Genomic DNA, 19,230 nt, shown 5'->3' with positions numbered 1-19,230 from the left:
AGGCAGGTATCGTATTCTCATTCCAATAAAAAGCCTTAAAACATCAATTTAAAGTTCAGAAAAAACTTAACGGAGTTAAGTTGTTTTTAACGGAGGTCCAATGAAAAGAATTAGAATGAAATGTAGGATTGGTGACAGCTAATTTCTAAGAACGGATTATTATCGGCTAACTACAAAAAGTATAGAGTATTAAAATCCAATTTGCCTATTAAAATTTAAGAATTTGTGAACTCTAAATATTTTTGAGAATTTTAAGTTGTACACATTTAAGAACGTATGCATTTAAGATATAAATTTTAAGAAATTTAATGCATGTTTAGAATATGAAAAAAAAAAAGAAAAACAAAATAATTTGTAGAAAATATAAGAATGAAAGATTCATTTTTGAAAAATCTTCGGCGAAGTATAGAGGCACTCCCGATGGGTGAGATGATATGACACGTTTTTTAATAACAGGTGGGTTCTAGAATGTGTACCACCCTCTAAATTTGCATTGTTCTTTTTGAAAACATCAAATTATGTTTCCTTCTTTTTTTTCTTTTTGGTAATTTAACGTATAAAAAAGGAATATTACTGGTGTAACAAGGTAAAGAAAAAATAGTAATAGTAACATATCCTCGTTTTATTTGAAAAATAATACCTTGTTTTTGAAATAGCCACTTGACAAGGTTATAATTTTATTAATTTAGTTGCTTTAATGTTAGAGCTTAATCATGAAACCCTTATAACTAGGCTAATTGTGGTTATGACTTGTGAATTGTATCGAATTACACATTCAAAGTGAAACTCTAAACTAAATTCTACAAGTTTCTCCTATTGAAGCAATACATTTCTCCAAGTAACCAAAGGATTCTTTATTTTAAAGTCAAGAAGATGTTATACCCAATGCACACGTCATGCTGAGAGAAACAACGTATGTCTATAGTCACAGATCGTTTATAAACGAAAAAAAAAAAAAGACTAATTGTGTGAAAGAAAGATGAGAGGGAACAAGGATAGTCCCGTAAACATATATGAGGCATACTGACGTGAAGGGTTTTGGGCAGGTTGGCGTGGCAGGGCCCACTAGAATTCAAATAGAGATGTTTTTATATTTCATTAAATTCAACCCAAATGATATAATTAAAAAATAATCTTTTTTGTTGCAAATTAAATCATGAACTCATAGCTAAAATTTGTGTTTCACGTGATTGTGTTAATTGCATTTGAAAGAAAAAGAATGAGAATTTGTCTGAGAAGTAGATCAACATGATTCAATAATTGGGGAGATTAAATCGTTAGGTTTTCTTTATTATAGCCAACCAAATCAAACAAGGACCAAATCGATTGATCAATTAACGTAATTTTGTTTTCATGTAATTATGTTGTTTTGTGGGTTTGGCCGTCCTCCGGCCATTGGAAGGTGCTTGTTGTCGGTTGTTTATGAAAGTATCCTTTTCGAAAACAATGAACTCATAGCTAAATGGAGCATAAACTGCTCAGATTCTTACATAACTGCAAAACCATCAATTACTTGAAGCAAACCCATCTTCAGATCCTCACAAACGGCCTTAAAGACAGCACCTTTATACTCCAAACCCTAATTACACTCTCCTTTAACCTCATTTCACCTAATTACGCTTACAACGTGCTTCAATCTTCAAATTCCCAAAATGTAGGCACGTACAACACCATGATCCAATCATTCATAGGCACCAACACTAAACCCACAACCCATAACCCAATCGCTGTTTACAAATTAATAAAGAAGCAAGATTTAATATCACCCAACAGTTTCACGTTCAGTTTTGTGCTCAAGTGTATTGACGATTTGGGTGTTGGTGGAATGATTCATGGGGAGGTTTTGAAGATGGGTTTTGATGTTTCGAGTGTGTTCGTTGGAAACGGGTTATTGAATTTGTATGGGAGGTGTGGTGGTGAAGGTGTTGGGTGTGCATGTAAGGTGTTTGATGAAATGCCTGTGAGAGATGTTGTGTCTTGGAACAGTATGATTGGGGTGTATATGGATTGTGGAGAGGTGGGACATGCGGTTAGGTTGTTTGAGTCGCTGCCGGAGAGAAGTGTTGTGACGTGGAATTCGGTTGTGACGGGGTTAGCGAGGAATGGGGAAATGGGTTGTGCGCGTAAAGTGTTCGATGAAATGCCTGAGAGGAATGAGGTTTCGTGGAATTGTTTGATATCTGGGTACTTGAAGGCAGGTGATTTGGGGAATGTGGAGGCGTTGTTTGGTGAGATGCCGGTGAAGTCTGTGGTAGCGTGTACGGCGATTATATCAGGGTATGCGTCGGTCGGAGACGTTGAGTCTGCAAGAAAAATGTTTGATTGGATTGGAACTAAAAGAAATGTGGTTACTTGGAATGCGATGATATCGTGTTACATAAGCAAAAGCATGTTTGACGAAGCGCTTTCGTTGTTTCAACTAATGTCGGTTGATGGCAAATGCAAACCGGATCAAATCACTTTGATTAACGTTGTAACCGCGTGTGCTCACTTGGGTTCACTCGAGAATGGAAAATGGATCACCTTTTACATCAACAAAAACAAGATAAATGTTTCAACCCCTTTAGGAAACGCGTTGATCGACATGTTTGCAAAATGTGGTGATATCGAAAGCAGCAAATCAATCTTTAATCAAATGTCAAATAAATGCATAATCACATGGACAACAATGGTGTCAAGCTTAGCTGTTCATGGGATGTGTAAAGAAGCATTAACATTGTTTGATAACATGTGTGTACAAGGTACAAAGCCAGATGATGTCATGTTCATTGCGGTTTTGTCGGCTTGCAACCATGGAGGTTTAGTGAAAGAGGGTAAAACATTATTCAACCAAATGGTTTATAACTTTGGGATTAAACCTCAAATCGAGCATTATGGATGCTTGATCGATCTTCTAGCTCGATCAGGGGATTTAGATGAAGCAATAAGATTAACCGAAAGCATGGATATGGAGCCGAATGCAGTGATTTGGGGGACGTTAATCGGTGCTTGTAAACTGCATGGAAATAGTGAGTTGTTTTGAGTATGTAACTAAAAAGATATTAGATCAAGAACCGTCAAACCAAAGCTATTTGACATCGGTTACAAATTTGAGTTCGTCGATCAGACGATGGGAAGATGCGTTGCAGTTTAGGCGGGAAATGAGGGAAGGAGTTGAAAAGGTTCCTGGTTGTAGTTCAATCCAAATAGGGGATAATGTGCATGAGTTTGTAGCTAGAGATACAAGGCATATGCATAGGAGTGATGTGTATGAGATGTTGGAGTCTTTAAATGGTCACTTATGGTTAAAATCTGATATTGAGGGATTGTGTTTGAATACCTTATAAAATTTTAATACTTAAATCTATGCTTTTTTGAAAAACAAGTTGTGTGAAATTGATAACAAAGGTGTTTAGGCCAATATTTGGATAGTTAGTGCACATACATTCTAAACCAATGTAAGTTATATAATTAAATGGTGAGAATCTTTGTTCTCAGTGTCACATAGTTAAAATCATAGTTTTTAATAGCATGTGATATTTATGAACTTTTAGTACTACTAGTGAATTTTCTAAGTCTTTATGAAAAAAATGTGAAATTCTTTGATTTCAAATCACATACAAGTTATTCTTCAATATAACACTTTATGAAATCTTAATTTTTCAAATCTGCTAATGAAGGACAATCTGAAAGTCAAGTATGAGGCTCATTGACCTCAATTATAAGGGCTGTAAGACTCATAGTCTTCAAGTATGTGTTGACTTTTATGGTCATAAAAGACTTCCAAGTCAAATCTGGTTTGATGATGTAAGTACAACATTCTCACTAACAATGCAGGCTCACTAACACCAAGTCAACACCAACATGTCTTAAATTTTATTTTCTATCAACGGTCCCCTACAGTAGTACTATGTATTTGTCCATACCTTTTTTAGTTGTATCTAATTTAATGCCAAGGCCGATGCCAAGTGACACAAGGCTAAAATGTATGCTTTTTAACCTCGATGTACATGTAGGACATTTAAATAATTAGAAACTAAATAAACCATATTGTAGCCTTTGATCATGAATCTGACAAAGAACTAAAAGACTTTTGTGAAGAAAACAAATATAATATGCAAAAAAACATTGGACTACGCAAAATTTGGGCAAATAATAAACGATCGTCAAATCCCAGGCAGCACATTTGAAGCCATGTATGGTGAAACACATCCCTGTACCTGAACGAAAAAGAGTTTAAAACAATTATGGCACGTCACATAATCCAAACTACAAACAACATAAGTGGAAAACTGGGCGGGTCGGACTGGGTGCTAACGAGTCAATGTCATAATCGGTTATATTTTTAGGGTGAACTGAAGCAGGCCGGGTTACAGCTCGCCAACACTAGTTAATTATTTCTAAAAATGAATTCACATTCGATTAGAAAAACTATATTACCAATTTAAATATTAACCACCATTCTTATGAACAAGAACAACACTATTTCAACAATTTACTAATGAATGGGTTATATCTTTATCTCTAATAACGCATAAAGTGAAAAAAATTTGGATTTAAGAAATTGGATTGAAATTTCTTACAAGATGTATTTATAATGCAGAAAACCTCAAATTATTTTATTAAAAATTAAAAATAATATTAAAATAACAATGTAGATGGCGCACCTGCAGCAAGCAAGTAGGGATCTGAATAAACCCTTGCAGTAAAACATCAACATCCTCAAGAACATTTAGTGGTACAGGAGTAATTATGTAGAGAACCCGTCTCGATGTGTCTATTCCTCGAACAATTCCTTAAAAAAAAGAAATTCCCACAAATCAATTTTGAGCAAGTTTAACTTACTGAATCCACATGAAACAACTGATGCGTTCAAAAAGTTAAGCTATTGTGATATATTTAAATATTGCAAGCAAGTATATGTGGAGAGTTGAAACAGTTATTGAAACATAACCTACCAAGGCCAACACAGCAAGGTGGATGCTCAGAACATTCAGAATTAACTGCCAATCCAACTATACTTGCATTTAAACTGTAGAAAATTTCAGCTTTCGGTACCTGTTTGTTTTACAGAAGTTGAATCAAGATGATGTAATTAAGCCTAAAACATCTCAGCAAATAGTTATATTTTTAAGGAGGTAGCTATTTACACAAATTTATCTATGTATGAGGCAATTTGAGTTATGGTTAAGCTCTAACGGGTCAACTATAAAAACGAAAGACGGTCACATAGGTTGAAACTTGCCTAAACTACAGACTCCTAAATCATTTTATTTATAAAAAAAATAGATTATTATTGTAGTAAACCAGTTTTTGTGATCATAATGGATAAAAGAATTATGGGTCAACTAAGCTCGTACTAAAAGGGTTTCCAGATTTTATGTCAATCTAGGTTTCTTCATATATAATGGGCAATCTTCCTTCACAGTATAAACTATAAACTATTGAATTCACCAATTACCAGGTTTTCAGGTAAAATAAAAGTTTAATTAAGCATGTATATCTAACTGTTTTTTTAAGCTTTGTGCCTAAGTCACATGTGAAAAATAACTAACAAAGAAGAGGCTAAACAAAACGAAGTACGATAAGACAAAAAGCTTTTGATATAAGTCTTCAAGTAACCTCACAATGAAGATGCTTAATGCTGACAGCTGACACGGGAACTTCGTAAGGAGGGTGAGCAGCCAATGCTTGAGCAATTTCCTTAATTGAGCCCATATTAATATCACTAGGAAAACACTGTCTGAAATAGTTCACAATGCTTAAATCCCGTATGTGGCGCGAATCCTTATGTACCAAAACCCTGAAAAACAAAAATGAATATGATTATATGAATGAATCACCAAGATTCACTTAATTAAACCTTAATATATAACAAAATCTGTATGCATACGATCGATTTAATGAATCCTGGCGAGCCGAATTGATTTCAATTAGGGTTATGGCCCCAGCATCTCCATCGTGTGACCAAAATGCACCAGAAGGTAGGTTCTTACTTCTAGACGAAATACAAATATTAACCACATGACTAGGAGTAATGTGCTTCAACATATCCACCAGTACATCATATCCAATGCCTGTGACACAAGTAACAAGATGTTGCAGCTTTATAACATTTCATAAAGATATGTAACAAATACAAAGCATACCTTTAACCCATCCAGGCGTGTTGACAACTAAAGGCACCCCGCTATATTGTTTCTGGTAGTGATCGTATAGGGAAAATATATGTGTCAGGTATATCTGTGGATCTCTTTTTGAAGATATGTCACCATAGAAGAAACATCTGGACAATATCGAGACAAAAGTTTAGCATACGAAATATTTGCAAAATGTTTCTTCTAAGTGAAACAAAAGCGTTAATAATAATAACAATACCTTTGTGGTTGAGCTTTGGTATCCGAAATGCAACAAAGAAAGACATTTGTGAGAAACATAAGGTGATATTTAAAGAAAGAATTAGCAAATGAGGTTACAAATACCAATGGTTTGTGTATCAAGTATAGTAAGTAAGAGGCATCCAGGAGGGGTGAATTCAGGCTGTCCAACGTCAGAATCTAAGTAAGCAACTCTCTTGTGCCTGAAAGCATTCACATTAATACTATCTATCATCAAAACAAACACAAAAATTACAGTATTTGCAAACAAATAAAACCTAAGTGCAAAATCATCCGATACCACTACTCAAATTGACTATATTAACAGGCAAATAAGTTCAAAATCATCCGATACTACTCAAATTGATGATATTAGCAGGCAAAACCTAAATGCAAAATCATCAGATACTAGTCAAAATGATGATATTAACAGCAAAACCTAAGTGCAAACCATCCGACTAGTACTAAAACTGCTGATATTAACAGGCAAAACCTAAGTGCAAAATCATCCGAAACTACTACTCAAATTGATTATATTAACAGGCAAATAAGTTCAAAATCATCCGATACCGGTCAAATTGTTGACATTAATAGGCAAAACCTAAATGCAAAATAATTAGATACTACTCAAACTGATGCTGCAAAATCATCCGATACTACTAGTCAAATTGACGCTATTACCGGCGAAGGAGAATTTGAAGAAGATGGCGCGAGAAGGTTGACTTGCCGCTGTTTTTAGGGCCGCATATGAATGCAGCGGCAGCAGAAGCAAAAGCTATGGTGTCGGCTGCTTCGGACCAGTCTTCCGGTATATGTATCATCATCTCCTCCTCCATTTCCTCAACCTCCATTGGTGCCGTTTTTTTATGTGCTAAACACTGAACTGAGTTTAACCGGTGGTGGACGGCGTAGGAGGCTTCACCTTGGCTTAACGTGCTAGGCTAGTGCGACTGCTCTCAAAACAAATATATCCGGCCCAATAAATAGGTTCAGCCCATTTTGTTAAGCCTTTCAATTGTTGGGCTGGGCCTGTCTGTCTTTATTCAAAAGCTTGGTTGGTTGTTTGCTATTTATAACTAGCTTTTGAACCCACGGGTTTTGTCAAATGAATAAAGTCTGTTATTTCAGTTATGATTCTCAAAATACTTGTGAATTAATTTAATCTAGACTTAATGGAAAAACAAACAGGGTTAACGAAAAGTACTAAAATAGCATGATTTTGGAAACACCAAGTGTTGTTTTGCAAGAAATTTAAAAAAAAAAGATACTAAAGTTGTGTAGTTGGTCAAACCATAGGTATGAAAATGACACTTGATTCAATAATGAATATAATCCACACTGTGTTATAACTCATTTGACAAATGGTTTTGACCCATGACCCATGAATAGCTAAAATGAATAAGATAAGAGATTAGAAATTAGGTAAAATGCAGGCTTGACACCTAAGTTTCAACATTTTCTTTTATTAGTATTGTAGGATTTAATTAAAAACATGTAGTTAACGTATTTCTTTGATCATTGTGTTTAATGCCTGCGGTTTCTCTTAAAACTGGTTGTGTAAACTGAATAGAATAACGTTTTAAATTTTATTATATCTTTTGAAGTTTTGAATATACGTCTGGTATTTACAAAATACGAAAATATTAATGCAAACGCATGAACTTGAAACGAAAAACCTTTTACTTAAACCAGCAAGCCAATCGTCTTTGGAGGGTTTGGTCCACCCGATCTGTCCGGTTTAGTTTTCTTGGTTTTTAAAATTGTAGTTACTCGTTTAATATAAAGATTAGAGCATTCTCAGCTCTCTATCTTCATCTCTACAATTACACTAAAAAACACTGCATACTCTCTCCTGTTGAATTAAATAATATTTTTTATACTTTTATCATTACATTTTTATCTCTCATTTACTCACAACCAATTCAACAAATATTAAAAATAAATATGGGCAAACAAAGTTTTCCTCAAATTTACAAAAAATTGTTATTTTTTCTCTCTCCATTCTATAATTTACACTCATAACCACTCAAAACTTCATCCTATAATTTGTAAACTTCCCTCGTATAATTGTAGGGGATAAGTTAAGAATGATCTTATATCAAATTATACCCTACTGTGAATAGCCCTGAATATATTTATCAAAAAAAAAAGAAACTAAACAGGATATGATTGCTTATAATTTTATATTCAAGCCAGCATTATTATCTTGCAGGTTTCGTCTATTCTCTTGAATAATTAATACCAATCTAAGAGCATTCCTAACTTATCCTTTAAAATTATGTGAGGAGGGTTTGTAAATTATAGGATGGAGTTAAAGTGGTTGTGAGTGTAAATTATAGGGTGGAGAGAGAAAAAGTAGTGATTTTTTGTAAATTTAGGGAAAATGTAGTGATTTTTTTGTAAATTATAGGGTGGAGAGAGAAAACTGTAATGAAAAATGTATAAAAAAATATTATTTAATTGAACAGGAGAGAAAAATGTAGTGTTTTTTAATGTAATTATATGATATATATGGATATAGAGATAGGAAACGGGATGAGAATGCTCTAATACATATTTTCTTTATTTCAATTATCAAGGAAGTTTTTCCACGGTGGCTGGTTTTCTTTTTAATAGCATCTTTTATAAGTCAGACTAAAAACGTCATAATTAGTATATACGGTTGGCGTTCTGTTTCAGAATGATTCAGGTATTGGTGGAATTTTAAACGGTGTTAAATTAAGAAAGTTTAATAAGCGGTAAAATTATATAAATTGGATGTGGCTCAATGGTATAGCACTCACTTTACAAGTGGGAGATAGGGGGAACAAACCTCACTATCACCAATTTATATGGGAGATATGAGAGATGACCCTGACTTGCCAGGATTCGAGTCCTGATCTCACCCGGTTTTACCGGCTCCTTGCTATCGTGTCATTTGGCGGGCGTAAGGGTCGGGTTTTATCCGGGGAATCCCACAATAGGTGGACCGTTAGGGGCTCCGTCCGTCCGGACTCGTGGCCAGCTCGGGCTACCTTTAGCCAATGAAGGCCGCGTACAGAATACCCGGCTTTACTTAGTTGGTCTTTCTAAAAAAAAATAAGCGGTAAAATTATAAAAAGATTGCTAGCAAATATAGAGAGGTAGAATAGTTAATTGGCTGGCAAGCTCGTGTCTACAGAATATCTCAACAAATGCACATGGACACGTGGCTTCTCATCGTACAACCACACACCATCCTATTCGCATTAATTGCGGTTCTTCCTTTTACAATTCACATTTTGTCTTACGTTATTATTATTTTTTGTTTTTTACTTGGTAAAATACTATATCCATCTAAATTATTATTTCATATATCTTCTGACTCGTGTTAAAGAAAAACCGATAAGAGATTGAAAAAATAAAATTATTGATATCGTAATTTTATCCATGCAAGATAAAATTGAATGATTTGAATTAAAAAAAAAAACACTATTTAATAGCATGTATTATAAGTTCATAACCAGTCGTTATAATTCGTAGAATGGTTAGATGGTTTATAAAAATGAGTGGCGTCATAAATAATCTAAAATGAAATATGATAGTTGAAATTTGCTACAACCATTCGGTGCAGTTTGTGGGTTCAAATTACTCTACGAACGAGTTATGTAATTGGTGTTAATCCAACCAGTTGATCAGTACTGTTATGATTGTGATGTTATAAAATAAAAATAAGTGCAATAGAGTTTTATTTTTTATTTTTGGTTATTTACCGATACATTGCATATAATTATTGTCTAAATAAATAAATTTGTGGCTTATAATTTGTTTATGAGAAACATATGCGAGAATTGCAAATAAATTGCAATAATCCACATCATGTGAAATTTTAAGTTGTCTTCACATAAAACACGTTAGACATGTTATTCAATTAGATAAGTAATTAATTATAAGTCCAAATTATTTATGCCTTCATTTTTTAATAAGTTCTTTTTTAATTATGTTATAAATATAGTAGGTTTGATTGAAAATAAGTGTTTTTTTTTTCTTTTACTTGCTACAAAAGATATTATTCATCAAATATTAAAGAAAAAACTTAGTTAATTACAACCAGAAGTTGTGAAACTCATAATATTAATTACAACGCATGAAAGAAACAACCAAACGAAGCTGAGAATTTCAAAACGAGAGTAGTGGCATACAACACCATTGCAGCCATGTACAATTGATTACCGGATCTATTCTTCACTTACCAGAAAGCTTGAACTTTAATGTCTGCAGTTGGTTTTGAAAAATAGAACTTGACATTGTTAAACACCAAAGTGTTCCCTAATATACACTATTTTCACGAACTTCTATAGCTTTTTAGAATATGAAACACCCGATATGTTGCCAACCTAGCTGTGAAATTTCTTGCTCTTCTAAGAAGTCATAAGCGTAATAGCTAGCGAATCATGCAATCCCAACCCATAAACGTTGGGCACTTAACGAACACGTTTGTTATAAACGAGAATTATTAGTGTTACATTATAATTATTTACTAAATTAAAACAAAGATAATTTGCATATTTACTAACATGTGTAATTATATTTTAATAATTCCAATAAGAATAAAAACGTGTCACCATCTCAAATGAAGTGATCGTTAGTCGAATTTAATTTAGCTTATTGTATAAGTTTTATAAAAGACATGACAACCAGCAAAAAAATCATTGTTTTATCATGAATTCATGATATAATGTGTTCTTCGTCATTCAGGGTTGTTTAGCACCAAAATAGTAATTTTTTTATTCTTTAGATATATGTGTTTTTAATTCTTTATACATCTAATTTATGCTCTATAGAAGACTTGAACTTATACCTCCCAACTCCTAGCCTCTTGGTGTTCAAAAATTTTGTCTTGGTGAATGAATCGCCAACCATATTTGACAAAATTTTCCCTCGAGTTTAGTTCCTATCCTATGATACTCTTAAATTTATATTTCCTCTTCGTCATTTTACGAGATTTGGACAATAAGCACTTGAAAATACATATTTTTTTCAACAACCCTCAAATTTTGATTTTTTTAAACAATCAACTTTTATAAATAAAAAAGAATACTAGCAAGATGCTAGAATTCATAAATACAAATTATACTGAAATTTCTCTTATCTGGTTGTTTACATAATATTTTCTTTTCTATTCTTGTTTTCTTTTTTGATTTTCTTTCGGTCTATAAGTCGTATGAACTATTAAGATCATCCATAAGAGCATTCACATTCCATCCGCTATCTCTAACGCTGTAATTTAATCAAAAATAATATATATTTTTTTTAAATTTGTCTTTCATTTTTTAAAAACCTTCCACATCTCATTCCCTATTTTTATCTTTATCTTATTCAAAAACATTAATTTAATTATATTTTACATTTTTTTATGCACTCACGAAAATTTGATAGATGATGAATAGTAGCTTTTCAAATATAAAAATTACTATAGCATTATTAAAAAAAAATTGTGCTGGGGTAAATAAATAGCAGGTGGGATGTAAAATGTTTTTATGAGATTTTTTTTATGTTTTAAAGATGGGAAAAAGATGATGGATAGGTTGTGAATGTACCTTAGTCAAATATCACATTGTTTCACATTGTTTTGTTTAGTTCTATCCACATGAGAGATGTTAAGTTCATAAAAGAATATACAGGATGCCTACCTCAAAAATCACCAACACATCTTGGGCTTAATGGTAGCAGATGATAGAATAATTTCATACTTAAATACGACTGCTAACTTGGTCTAGTGGCAAAGGTATATCACCTTTAACTAAATAGTTGTAGGTTCTAGTCTCACTTGAGACATGGGAATAAAATAAGATGGAAACAATTAGTTGTTCAAATAAGTAAATAAATAAATATGTGCGCTCATTGTGAGCAAAATGAAAATTTGGAGGTTTATGGGGGTCTAGTGTTACAAATGTTAGCAGTGCCACTCTTATCATGTTCCATTCATGATGGCGAGACAAAGCTCACCAAGGACAATGAGTCCTAAAGAGGGATGCTTATAACATTTTAGGCAAATCTCACATCGTTCTGTTTAAATCTGTCCACATGAGAGATGTTGGTTCACAAGTAATTATCCACCTCAAATATCACAATGTGTTTTGGGTTTAAGACTTTTAAGGCAGGGAATGAGAGGATAACTCCATAACAAGTCTTTTAGAGTTCAGACGAATATAACCTTTCTTGATTGTCAAACGTTGTGTGTAAAAAGATCTTAGACGGCATGGCCGCACTTGATTCAGCCATAATACATGTAGTATATATTGTTCTTGGTTGTGTTTGACTGAATGCATGGGTTTGGAGAAAGACGATGTTCAGGGATATTACTGAAGCATGCATTATTTGACATTTTGTTAGGACATGTTTTGTACCGTAACATTTTGATAAATAATGACTTTTCATGTGAACATGACTCATTTCAGTCTTGGTAGTGATTCACATGTCATTGGTTGTCCCTTCTTATTAGTATGTTGTTACTTGCCCGCTCAAGGTTTTCAGCCACGTTAAAGTTGCAAGTTATAATTTTAGACGGAAACTATCTAAAAGACTGAAAGACACCTCCAAGCCCTATTTAGTATGCACTCGTGCCAAAGAACAATATTGTAAAGGAGAAAATGAAAACTCTATGAAATTAAGTCACATAGTCTTGTAGTCTATTACAATATATGATTTTCCTTGGCAACATTGTAATCGTTGAAAAACGATGAACAGAAGAAAAGTAGAGAAGAAGCAGGGAAAGAAAATTTTATTTCATCATAATGAAAAATTGCAATTACAAGAAAAAAAAAAGAAAACTATATATATTTATGTGCAAGACATATGCGACACATATGTTATACGTCATATAACATATACGGCGTATATGTATATCTTCACATCCCCCTCAACTTGGAGGTTGAGAAGACAATAACTTGCACAACAACGAGTGAAAATGAGGTCCGGGTAAACTCTTAGTAGAAATATCAGCAAGCTGATCTTTCATGTTCGTATGCACAAAAGTCACCAGACTGTCTTATAACATTTAGCGAACAAAGTGAAAGAAATATCATCAGTCAAAACAACAGTCTCATATTGATAGACTGTGATAGATGTGCCATTCATCTTTTAAATATATTCTTCTATGGCTAGAGACAATATCCATCTTTTTCCTCTATAGGATAAGATGACATGAATAGGATTTCTCTTGACACGTATATATAATGTGATCTTCAACCAATACTTTGTGGATTTATTCTTAGTATAGAGTGTCCTTGTGCCCCTCATCAATAGGTAGGTGAAGAGGTAGGTCCCAGCAGAGCCCAGTTGGACCCGCAAGACTCACCTTAAACAGGGACGTCTGCGCAGAGACCAACTGGATCCGCAGGACCAACCATGCTCAGAGAAGTGACGTCCTTACGCGCAGTATGCAAGCTGGTCCCGCAGGAAATGCCTCCCATGGTGAAGGACTCCGCCTGTTCCCGCAGCCTCGGATACAAGCCATGAGTGAAGGCCACCCGCGCAGCATGGCTACACGCACTAGGCACTTAACTCTCCCCAGTGTCACCTGAAGGAATGAGCAAAGGCGGGAGGGGGAAAACTCCCGCCTAAATGAGCCAGTCCGTATGATGGAGGATCTTTTGTGTGATACCTGACGAGGTACAGACAAAAGATCTGACCAAGAATGCGACAGCTCACTGACAGCAGCATGGCAGACAGCACGCCACAGCACTGTGACCAATAGCCGCCGCCTACCCACCAACTCCTGCCATACCACGTGCCTAGCCTGTTGTTGGCAGAAGAGGAAGAGTGCACGACACGCCTGCTCTGTGTCAGCCGCTACCTATCCACCACTCACAGGCAGGGCACGTGCATAGGTTACAGTTGGTAGCGTGTTGGGCCGGCTAAACCCCTTGGAAACCTACCTTCGGCTATAAATACCCCAAATGGTATGACCATCTCATCTCATCATATTATCATCATATATACCTGATATCTGCTCTAGCAATCTCTTAATATACTTTTATATTTAAAGAGCAATCTAGTCTGATTCTCACGCCGGAGGGTGGTCACAAGGAGGAACCCCCCCCTTCTCAGTGACGAGCTCACGGTGTCTGTTTTGCAGGTAATCAGAAGAACCATCTTCCAAGGGTCTAACCCCTCGTGGGAAACAGCTCTCCAACCCCTAGGTTACCAGTAATCGGTCGGGGTTCGACTGGTGTTTCTTCATTGGCGCCATCCGTGCATAAAGCTAGAACTTCATTTTTCTCCAGTTTTTTCAAACTTCTAGAAAGATGGTTAAAGAGACTCCGGTAACCACAACCCCAGCTACTGGAGGGAATACCGGCAACACAGTTTTTACAAACACTACCCCGGTTACCCAAGCCGGGGCAAGTGAAGTAAATTTTACGAACACTACCCCAGTTACCCAAGCTGGGGCAAGTGCAGTAAATAATCGCCCACTGGGATTCACCGATACCCAGTTTAAAAAACGAACAAGACTCCCCCGCCAAACTCTCGAGGAAGTTAAGGCATGGGCGGAGGCACAACAAAAGGAATTCCAAGCTGAGTTGGACGAACGCTTGCGTTCCGTCCAACAGGCCGACGAATTCGAAGAATACTTGGACAATGACTCGGAGGAATCCGACTCCGACGCGAACCCTCGCCATAGGGCAAAAGGGAAGCGTAAGGAAACGGATTCCCAACCGAGAAGGCATTTTGGACAAGCCTTCAAACCAAAAAGCACAGGTGGAAGTCCACGAGACTTCTCCAAAACGTACAGACCGAACGTTGCAAATGCGGGAACGTCCAAATTTGCAAGGGACATTGCGGAAGCAATTGCCCCAAAAAGTGCCAAACAAATGCCCAACATAGGCACTTATGATGGTATGTCCGACCCAGACGACCATTTGAACAGGTTCATAGCAGGGGCAACCGTCAGCAACTGGACGGAACCCACGTGGTGTTACATGTTTCAAATGACGCTGGTGGGGGCTGCTAGGGTTTGGTTTGATCGTTTACCGGTTAACCATATTTACGACTGGGCAGACTTCCAGCAGAAGTTTAGCCAACACTTCAGCCAGCAGCGAAAGTATACCGAAGAGCAATGGACAATCCTCAAATGCATACGGGAAGAAGATGAATCTCTACCAAACTTCATCACTCGCTTCAACTCAAAGAAGTTAAGTTTGGGCAATATCAGCGAAGATCTTGTTCGCGCAGCCTTCATCCAGGGCGCGCAGGACCCAGAGCTTATCCGCACCCTAACGGGTAAAGATGGAATGCCATCCACATGGGATGGCATCATGACAGCAGCTAAACGCTATGCGGAAACGGAGAAGCAACTGGGTAGAGACCTTCCGCAGAGCACAAACCTGTACACCCAGAGGACGAGAGAGGACAACATCCTCACCGCCCGATTGAACAAAAAACGGAAGCAAGGCATTTGGCAGTCAAGGGTAAACTTTGACACCTCATCCGGCTTACAGCATCGATTGGGTGAAAGGGATAATGTAAAGCTGCACCGGAACTCCAGATGGACGCCACTTACCAAAAGCGTCACTGACATATTTGCTACTGAAGAGCTCCCATGGCCAAAGCCTCCAGTAATCCGACATCGTCACGATGCTGATCGGAGCAAGTACTGTGACTATCACAGAACAAAAGGCCACAACACTGAAGAATGCATAGACGTAAAAGACATGGTCGAAACATTCGTCAGAGATGGGACGCTCGCACACCTCGTGGCGAAATAAAAGCTAAGCAGGCAGGTGCGTGTGGAACCATGGCTGGGGTAAACATGAATAAAAAATCAGCTTCAATATGGAGACTACATGCTGCATAAAGAACGAGATCCCGAAACAGGTGCGTGTCGGCTCGATGGCACTCCTGTCCCAACATGGAAGGGAGTTCAATTACACAGTTTGCATGTAATCAATTCCAATTTGTACAGAAAAGGCCAAGAGCCACTTCTAATGGAAATGATTCTCTTTCAAACGTCGAAGCTGATGATTTACATTTATACTTTTGTACACACTAATATGCCGGTTTTCACCGCATAATTACAAAAAACGTCATTGCATGGGAAGGCGGTCCTACCCGCACGAACCCAAAAAGCATGATAAACCTTCACGCAGGTCAGTTGAAGGAGAAAAAAGTTACCATATGAAAGTGCTGGCCTATCCGCATGAATCATTCGAGGGAACTGCACCAACCTATCAACAACCGCGCGTGGGACAGTTCAAAGTTCTTAAGAGGAAAAGGTAAACCTATACGCAGGTCAGATATGGGTAAAGTTATGCCATCCTACTAAGTGCAAGTGACGGGTCTACCCGCACAATCACGAAAGAGGAAGCAAAACTTCACACCTATTATCAGCCACGTTCAAAGGTTAACTTATCCTCAACAGGCAAACCTTCACGCATTTCAGTTGAAGGAGTTCAATTATTCCATTAAATGAAAGTGCCGGTCTATCCGCACGAATCATGAAAGGAAGATGAACACTAACCTATCAACAACCGCGCGTCGAACGGTTAAAACTATCCAACACTGGTGACGGCATTCACATTACGTGAAGTCGTTGCATGGGAAGGCGGTCTTACCCGCACGAACCCAATAACGTGGCAAACCTTCACGCAGGTCAGTTGAAGGAGTTCAATTATTCCATTAAATGAAAGTGCCGGTCTATCCGCACGAATCATGAAAGGAAGATGAACACTAACCTATCGACAGCCGCGCGTCGAACGGTTCAAAACAAAATTCTTAAAAAGGTAAGAAAAACCTACACGCAGGTCAGGTATGGGTAAAAGTTTTGCCATCCTACCAAGTGCAAGTGACGGTTCTACCCGCGCTATCACGAAAGAGGAAGCAAAACTTCACACCTATTATCAACCACGTTCAAAGGTTAACTTATCCTCAAAAAGTAAGAAAAACCTACACGCAGGTTAGATAAAAGTTAAAGTTTAGCCATCCTACCAAGTGCAAGTGACGGTTCTACCCGCACAATCACGAAGGAGGAAGCAAAACTTTAACCCACTATCAACCACGTTCGAAGGTTCTTATTCTAAACACTTGGAAAATTGCTATTTTAAACTAAGTATGCAAGTCATAAGTTTATAAAGCAAAGAATCCAATGAAAGGAATAACAATCGTATATTTCAATGATATATTACAACAGTGGCCGGGTAACTACCCGCCTAAAAGAAATCTATACAAAGCTAAGTCTATCCTAGCAGTGGGAAGGGATCTTCAGGATCAGGCTTCAGGGCCACCTCCGCTTGGACCAGCACCGTCAGAGCGCGGCTGCCCAAGGAAAGCCTTAAGGATGTTTAGCCCATCATCAGCAGCAGCAGCTTCGTTCACCTTCTCCACCACTGGATGCGGGAAGGCAGCGTACTGGTTCACAGCTTGGTCATAAGCAGCTTCAGTATTAACATTGAATAAAGGGAAGTTGGAGGGCGGAAAGCCTCTCTCAGCAAACCCTAGACCAAGCAGGAAGCCAGTCTTCTCCCCATCCTCATGAGAAGCGTTGAGGGCTGTGCTCATCGCATCGTCATAAGAGGTCTCTGAAAGGACCCGACGCACAACCTACAAGAGAATACAAGTTAGAACATTTTCTAATTACGAGCGGAAAGCGTAAAGAAAAAGTTAAAGATACCTGAGGCAACGCTTCTCGAAGCAGCCATTGGAGGGTAGCTTGACTTTCTTTGTAAGCACGTTCGGCTCCGCTCTTATCAAGGTTGGCAAGTTGAACTTCCTTGGCGGCAGCCTCTTCGACGCTTTTGAGTTTCCTTTCAGTGCGGTCAAGCACCCCCCTCTGGTCAAGGATCTCCTGCAGCTTCTTGGCATCTTCCATTGCCAAGGCGTCATGAGCATGCTGAAGAGCCTTTAATTTGCATTTAAGCTGCTCATTCTCTTCGCGAAGCGGCTCAGCAACAGCTTCAGCCTTGGCAGCCCTCTCAGTTGAGTTTCGCGCAGTCTCCTTGGCCAGCCGAAGCTGTTCATTCACAGCTTGGGCAGCCTTGGAGCGGGCCTCGAGTCGCGCCTGGACTTCAACCTCGAGGGCCTTGAATGCCTTCTCCTTCTCGGCTGCGGCAGCGGCCAACTGCCGGTTCTCCTCCCGAAGAGCCCGCGCTTCAGATACATCTTTGGCGCGAGCTGCTTTTAACTTGTCGTTTTCACGACAAAGCAGCTCGACGCGGGGCTGCGTCCGGGCCTGGAGAACCCGAAGCTCATTGGTTAGCCTACCCTCCTGGTAGCTAGCCATGGCTTCCCCCAACGCACCATGAGGAGCAGCGTGGCGAGCCCAATCCACGCACTCCACAGGAGTGCGAAGGGTTGTTCCTCGGCGTATGTTCCATCTTGGAACATACACTTCATTGGAATCCGACACTGCAAAAGAAACAAAGGCAGTTAGGAAAAGATGACAAAAATATACAAAGGAAAAAGAACCCTACGTACCTGTAGGGTCAATAACAGGCCGATAGCCGCCAAACCCATCACCTGAACCTAAAGGAAATCCATCCAACAGGTCAGGCAGACGGGAAGGTGGCATAGATCGGCGGGAAGCCCGGCGCGTACCTGATGGTCCGGCCGTCGCTGCCGGTGGCGCAGGTATAGTGGCAGCCGCTGTGGTAGCCATTGTTGGCGTCGCCTCCTCAGCAACAGTAACCGCCGGCTCCGTGAAAGATGCTGTAAAAATTGCACTCACGGCCGGCGGAGACACCTTCTCAGCTGGAACAGCCTTGGGAAGGCTGGAACCAACGGAAGCAGGCGCAGACGCCTGGGTCGACGCCTCGGGAAGGCTGACCGAGCCTTCCCTCATTGGCGGAGGAATACTTGCTCCAACTCCACCCTGGAATGCGTCAACATCCACACCTGCACAAGCAAAAGTGTTAGAAAA

General features: G+C 38.1%; 2 pseudogenes across 1 annotated transcript; one reads left to right on the top strand and one right to left on the bottom strand.

Annotated features, from left to right (window-relative positions):
* The first annotated feature begins 1,462 nt into the window (after positions 1 to 1,462).
* On the top strand, positions 1,463 to 3,373 carry LOC143548889 (pentatricopeptide repeat-containing protein At3g29230-like; annotated as a pseudogene).
* A 727-nt stretch (positions 3,374 to 4,100) lies between these two features.
* Positions 4,101 to 7,207, bottom strand: LOC143548888 (polynucleotide 5'-hydroxyl-kinase NOL9-like; annotated as a pseudogene). The gene is made up of 8 exons (XR_013138035.1): positions 7,038 to 7,207; positions 6,462 to 6,559; positions 6,129 to 6,320; positions 5,873 to 6,056; positions 5,602 to 5,782; positions 4,938 to 5,037; positions 4,647 to 4,774; positions 4,101 to 4,199 (listed from the first exon to the last, which is right to left on the bottom strand). The product of XR_013138035.1 is annotated as a polynucleotide 5'-hydroxyl-kinase NOL9-like (transcript).
* Positions 7,208 to 19,230: the final 12,023 nt, after the last annotated feature.

The sequence above is a fragment of the Bidens hawaiensis genome, unplaced genomic scaffold, assembly GCF_021521415.1.
Source record: "Bidens hawaiensis isolate Kalapana, Puna unplaced genomic scaffold, B.hawaiensis_p1.1 tig00015313_1, whole genome shotgun sequence".
NCBI lineage: Eukaryota > Viridiplantae > Streptophyta > Magnoliopsida > Asterales > Asteraceae > Bidens > Bidens hawaiensis.
Note: the sequence above shows the minus strand (reverse complement) of the source record. Positions and strands in the feature narration are given on the sequence as shown.